Here is a 7,142-nt window from a genome sequence, read left to right on the forward strand (position 1 = left end):
CCACCCGGTGGACCCCCGGGACCCTTCCGGTGGTCCCGGTACAATACCGGTGACCCCGAAACTTGTCCCGATGGCCGAAATAGCACTTCCTATATATAATTCTTTACCTCCTGACCATTACGGAACTCCTCGTGACGTCCGGGATCTCATCCAGGACTCCGAACAACTTTCGGGTTACCGCATACTAATATCTCTATAACCCTAGCGTCACCGAACCTTAAGTGTGTAGACCCTACGGGTTCGGGAGACATGCAGACATGACCGAGACGTTCTCCAGTCAATAACCAACAGCGGGATCTGGATACCCATGTTGGCTCCCACATGTTCCACGATGATCTCATCGGATGAACCACGATGTCAAGGACTCAATCAATCCCGTATACAATTCCCTTTGTCTAGCGGTATTGTACTTGCCCGAGATTCGATCGTCGGTATCCCTATACCTTGTTCAATCTCGTTACCGGCAAGTCTCTTTACTCGTTCCATAACACATCATCCCGTGATCAACTCCTTGGTCACATTGCGCATATGATGATGTCCTACCGAGTGGGCCCAGAGATACCTCTCCGTTTACACGGAGTGACAAATCCCAATCTCGATTCATGCCAACCCAACAGATACTTTCGGAGATACCTGTAATGCACCTTTATAGTCACCCAGTTACGTTGTGACGTTTGATACACCCAAAGTATTCCTACGGTACCCGGGAGTTGCACAATATCATGGTCTAAGGAAATGATACTTGACATTAGAAAAGCTATAGCATACGAACTACACGATCTAGTGCTATGCTTAGGATTGGGTCTTGTCCATCACATCATTCTCCTAATGATGTGATCCCGTTATCAATGACATCCAATGTCCATGGTCAGGAAACCGTAACCATCTACTGATCAACGAGCTAGTCAACTAGAGGCTTACTAGGGACATGGTGTTGTCTATGTATCCACACATGTATCTGAGTTTCCTATCAATACAATTATAGCATGGATAGTAAACGATTATCATGAACAAGGAAATATAATAATAACTAATTTATTATTGCCTCTAGGGCATATTTCCAACAGTCTCCCACTTTCACTAGAGTCAATAATCTAGTTCACATCGCCATGTGATTAACACTCACAGGTCACATTGCCATGTAACCAACATCCAAAGAGTTTACTAGAGTCAATAATCTAGTTCACATTACTATGTGTTTAACACTCAATGAGTTCTGGGTTTGATCATGTTGCTTGTGAGAGAGGTTTTAGCCAACGGGTCTGAACCTTTCAGATCCGTGTGTGCTTTACAAATCTCTATGTCATCTCCTAGATGTAGCTACCACATTCTATTTGGAGCTATTCCAAATAACTGTTCTACTTGGAGCTATTCTAAATTGTTGCTCCATCATACGTATCCGGTATCTCTACTCAGAGCTATCCGGATAGGTGTTAAGCTTGCATCGACGTAACCCTTTACGACGAACTCTTTTACCACCTCCATAATCGAGAAAATTCCTTAGTCCACTAGTTACTAAGGATAACTTTGGCCGCTGTCCTGTGATCCATTTTTGGATCACTCTTGTACCCCTTGACTGACTCATGGCAAGGCACACTTCAGGTGCGGTACACAGCACAACATACTGTAGAGCCTACGTCTTAAGCATAGGGGACGACCTTCGTCCTTTCTCTCTATTCTGCCGTGGTCGAGCTTTAAGTCTTAACTTCATACCTTACAACTCAGGCAAGAACTCCTTCTTTGACTGATCCATCTTGAACACCTTCAAGATCATGTCAAGGTATGTGCTCATTTGAAAGTACCATTAAGCGTTTTGATCTATCCTTATAGATCTTGATGCTCAATGTTCAAGTAGCTTAATCCAGGTTTTCCATAGAAAAACACTTTCCAAATAACCCTACATGCTTTCTAGAAATTCTACATCATTTTCGATTAAAAATATGTTAACAACATATACTCATCAGAAATTCTATAGTGCGCCCACTCACTTCTTTGGAAATACAAGTTTCTCATAAACTTTGTATACACCCAAAATCTTTGATCATCATCAAAGCATACATTCCAACTCCGAGATGCTCACTCCAGTCCTCAGAAGGATTGCTGGAGCTTTGCATACTTATTAGCATCTTTCAGGATTGACAAAACCTTCTAGTTGTATCACATACAACCTTTCCTCAAAAATCGTCGAGGAAACAATGTTTTGACATCCTATCTGCAAGATTTCATAAATAATGCAGTAATCGCTAATATAATTCCAACAGACTCTCAGCATCGCTACGAGTGAGAAAGTCTCATCGTAGTCAACTCCTTGAACTTGTCGGAAAAACATCTTAACGACAAGTCGAGCTTTCTTAATGGTGATACTTACCATCATTGTCCGTCTTCCTTTTAAAATCCATTTGTACTCAACAGCCTTACGACCACCAAGTAGTTCTTCCAAAGTCTATACTTTGTTTTTATACATGGATCCTCTCTCGGATTTTATGGCCTCGAGCCATTTATCGGAATCCGGGCCCACCATCGCTTCTCCATAGCTCGTAGGTTCATTGTTGTCTAGCAACATGACTTCCAAGACAGGGTTACGTACCACTCTGAAGTAGTACGCATCCTTGTCATCCTACGATGTTTGGTAGTGACTTGATCTGAAGTCTCATGATAAATATCATAAGCTTCCACTTCAATTGGTGTAGGTGCCACAGGAACAACTCTTTGTGCCCTGCTATACACTAGTTGAAGTAACGGTTCAATAACCTCATCAAGTCTCCACCATCCTCCCACTCAATTCTTTCGAGAGAAACTTTTCCTCGAGAAAGGACCTGATTCTAGAAACAATCCCTTATTGCTTTCGAATCTGAGACAGGAGGCATACCCAACTTTTTCGGGTGTCCTATGAAGATGCATTTATCCGCTTTAGGTTCGAGCTTATCAGCCTGAAACTTTTTCACATAAGCGTCGCAGTCCCAAACTTTTAAGAAATGACAGCTTAGATTTCTCTAAACCATAGTTCATACGGTGTCATCTCATCGGAATTACGTGGTGCCCTATTTAAAGTGAATGTGGTTGTCTCTAATGCCTAACCCATAAACTATTGTGGTAATTTGATAAGAGACATCATGGTATGCATCATATCCAATAGGGTGCAGTTATGATGTTCGGACACACCATCACACTATGGTGTTCCAGGCTGTATCAGTTGTGAAACAATTTCCACAATGTCTTAATTCTGTGCCAAACTCGTAATTCAGATATTCATCTCTATGATCATATCATAGATATTTTATCCTCTTGTCACGACGATCTTTCAACTTCACCCTGAAATTACTTGAACCTTTCAATAATTCAGACTCGTGATTCATCAAGTGAACATACTCAACATCTACTCAAATCATCTGTGAAGTAAGAACATAACGATATCCACTACATGCCTCAGCACTCATTGGACTGCACACATCAAAAAAGTATTACTTCCAACAAGTTGCTTTCTTGTTCCATTTTACTGAAAACGAGGCTTTCAGTCATCTTGCTCATGTGGTATGATTTGCATGTCTCAAGTGATTCAAAATCAAGTGAGTCCAAACGCTCCATTTGCATGGAGTTTCTTCATGCATATACACCAATAGACATGGTTCGCATGCCTCAAACTTTTCAAAAACGAGTGAGCCCAAAGATCCATCAACATGGAGCTTCTTCATGCGTTTTATACCGATATGACTTACGTGGCAGTGCCACAAGTAGGTGGTACTATCATTACTATCTTTTGGCATGAACATGTGTATCACTACGATCGAGATTCAATAAACCATTCATTTTAGGTGTAAGACCATTGAAGGTATTATTCAAATAAACAGAGTAACATTATTCTCCTTAAATGAATAACCGTATCGCGATAGACATAATCCTATCATGTCTATGCTCAACGCAAACACCAATCTCGATGGTAGAGGGAGCGTGCGATGCTTGATCATATCAACATTGAGAACACTTCCAACACATATCGTCAGCTCACCTTTAGCTAGTCTCCGTTTATTCCGTAGCCTTTATTTCGAGTTACTAACACTTAGCAACCGAACCGGTATCTAATACCCTGGTGCTACTAGGAGTACTAGTAAAGTACACATCAACACAATGTATATCCAATATACTTCTATCGACCTTGCCAGCCTTCTAATCTACCAAGTATCTAGGGTAATTCTGCTCCAGTGGCTGTTCCCCTTATTACAGAAGCACATAGTCTTGGGTTTGGGATCAACTTTGGGTTTCTTCACTAGAGCAGCAGCTGAATTGCCGTTTCATGAAGTATCCCTTCTTGCCCTTGCCCTTCTTGAAACTAGTGGTTTTACTAACCATCAACAATTGATGCTCCTTCTTGATTTCTACTTTCGCGGTGTCAAACATCGCGAATATCTCAAGGATCATCATATATGTCCCTGATATATTATAGTTCATCACGAAGTTCTAGCAGCTTGGTGGTAATGACTTCGGAGAAACATCACTATCTTATCTGGAAGATCAACTCCCACTTGATTCAAATGATTGTTGTACTCAGATAATCCGAGCACAAGCTCAACAATTGAGCTTTTCTCCCTTAGTTTGCAGGCTAAGAAAATCGTCGGAGGTCTTATACCCCTTGACGTGGGCACGAGCTTGAAATCCCAATTTCAGCCCTCAAAACATCTCATATGTTTCGCGATGTTTCAAAACGTCTTTGGTGCCTCAACTCTAAACCGTTTAACTGAACTATCACGTAGTTATCAAAACGTGTATGTCAGATGTTCGCAACATCCACAGACGACGTTCGAGGTTCCGCACACTGAGCGGTGCATTAAGGACATAAGCCTTCTATGAAGCAATGAGGACAATCCTCAGTTTACGGACCTAGTCCGCATAATTGCTACTATCAACTTTCAACTAATTTTTCTCTAGGAACATATCTAAACAGTAGAACTATAGCGTGAGCTACGACATAATTTGCAAAATCCTTTTGACTATGTTCAGGATAATTAAGTTCATCTTATGAACTCCCACTTAGATAGACATCCCTCTAGTCATCTAAGTGATTACATGATCCGAGTCAACTAGGCCGTGTCCGATCTGTGCGTGAGACGGACTAGTCAACGTCGGTGAACATCTTCATGTTGATCGTATCTTCTATACGACTCATGCTCGACCTTTCGGTCTTCTGTGTTCCGAGGCCATGTCTGTACATGCTAGGCTTGTCAATTTAACCCTAAGTGTTTTTTGCATGTGTAAAACTGTCTTACACCCGTTGTATGTGAACGTAAGGATCCATCACACCCGATTAACACGTGGTGCTTAGAAACGACGAACTGTAGCAACGGTGCACAGTTAGGGGAGAACACTTCTTGAAATTGTTGTAAGGGATCATCTTATTTACTACTGTCGTTCTAAGCAAATAAGATGTATAAACATGATAAACATCACATGCAATCAAATAGTGACATGATATGGCCAATATCATATTGCTCCTTTTGATCTCCATCTTCGGGGCTCCATGATCATCATCGTCACCGGCACGACACCATGATCTCCATCATCGTGTCTCCTTGAAGTTGTCTCGTCATTGACATGCAAGTCGTGATTCCCTTGACAAGAACATGATCAATCTCATACATCACATATATCATTCATCACATCCTTTTGGCCATATCACATCACATAGCATACCCTGCAAAAACAAGTTAGACGTCCTCTAATTGTTGTTTGCATGTTTTACGTGGCTGCTATGGGTTTCTAGCAAGAACGTTTCTTACCTACGCAAAGACCACAACGTGATATGCCAATTGCTATTTACCCTTCATAAGGACCCTTTTCATCAAATCCGATCCGACTAAAGTGGGAGAGACAGACACCCGCCAGCCACCTTATGCAACTAGTGCATGTTTGTCGGGGGAACCGGTCTCACGTAAGAGTACGTGTAAGGTTGGTCCGGGCCGCTTCATCCCACGATGCCGCCGAATCAAGATAAGACTAGTAACGGCAAGCATATTGAACAAAATTAATGCCCACAACTACTTTGTGTTCTACTCGTGCATAGAATCTACGCAATAAACCTAGCTCATGATGCCACTGTTGGGGAACGTAGCAGAAATTCAAAATTTTCCTACGTATCACCAAGATCTATCTATGGAGAGACTAGCAACGAGGGGAAGGAGAGTGCATCTACATACCCTTGTAGATCGCTAAGCGGAAGCGTTCAAGTGAACGGGGTTGATGGAGTCGTACTCGTCGTGATTCAAATCACCGATGATCCTAGTGCCGAACGGATGGCACCTCCGCGTTCAACACACGTACATCCCGGTGACGTCTCCCATGCCTTGATGCAGCAAGGAGGAGGGAGAGGTTGATGGAGATCCAGCAGCACGACGGCGTGGTGGAAGTAGCGGGATTCCAACAGGGCTTCGCTAAGCGCTGCGGGAGGAGGGAGATGTGTCACGGGAGGGAGAGGAAGGCGAGAGGCCTTAGGTATGGTTGCTCCTCCTTTTCCCCACTATATATAGGGCCAAGGGAGAGGGGGGAGGCGCAGCCCTTGCCCCTTCCTCCAAGGAAGGGTGCGGCCAAGGGGGGGGAGGAGTCCATCCTCCCCAAGGCACCTCGGAGGTGCCTTCCCCTTTTAGGACTCTCCCCTTTTTTTCTCTCTTGGCGCATGGGCCTCTTGGGGCTGGTGCCCTTGGCCCATATAGGCCAAGGCACACCCCCTACAACCCATGTGGCCCCCCGGGGCAGGTGGCCCCACCCGGTGGACCCCCGGGACCCTTCCGGTGGTCCCGGTACAATACCGGTGACCCCGAAACTTGTCCCGATGGCCGAAATAGCACTTCCTATATATAATTATTTACCTCCTGACCATTCCGGAACTCCTCGTGACGTCCGGGATCTCATCTGGGACTCCGAACAACTTTCGGGTTACCGCATACTAATATCTCTATAACCCTAGCGTCACCGAACCTTAAGTGTGTAGACCCTACGGGTTCGGGAGACATGCAGACATGACCGAGACGTTCTCCGGTCAATAACCAACAGCGGGATCTGGATACCCATGTTGGCTCCCACATGTTCCACGATGATCTCATCGGATGAACCACGATGTCAAGGACTCAATCAATCCCGTATACAATTCCCTT

Source organism: Triticum urartu, chromosome 2A (assembly GCF_056163025.1).
Source record: "Triticum urartu cultivar PI428250 chromosome 2A, HENAU_Tu73, whole genome shotgun sequence".
NCBI lineage: Eukaryota > Viridiplantae > Streptophyta > Magnoliopsida > Poales > Poaceae > Triticum > Triticum urartu.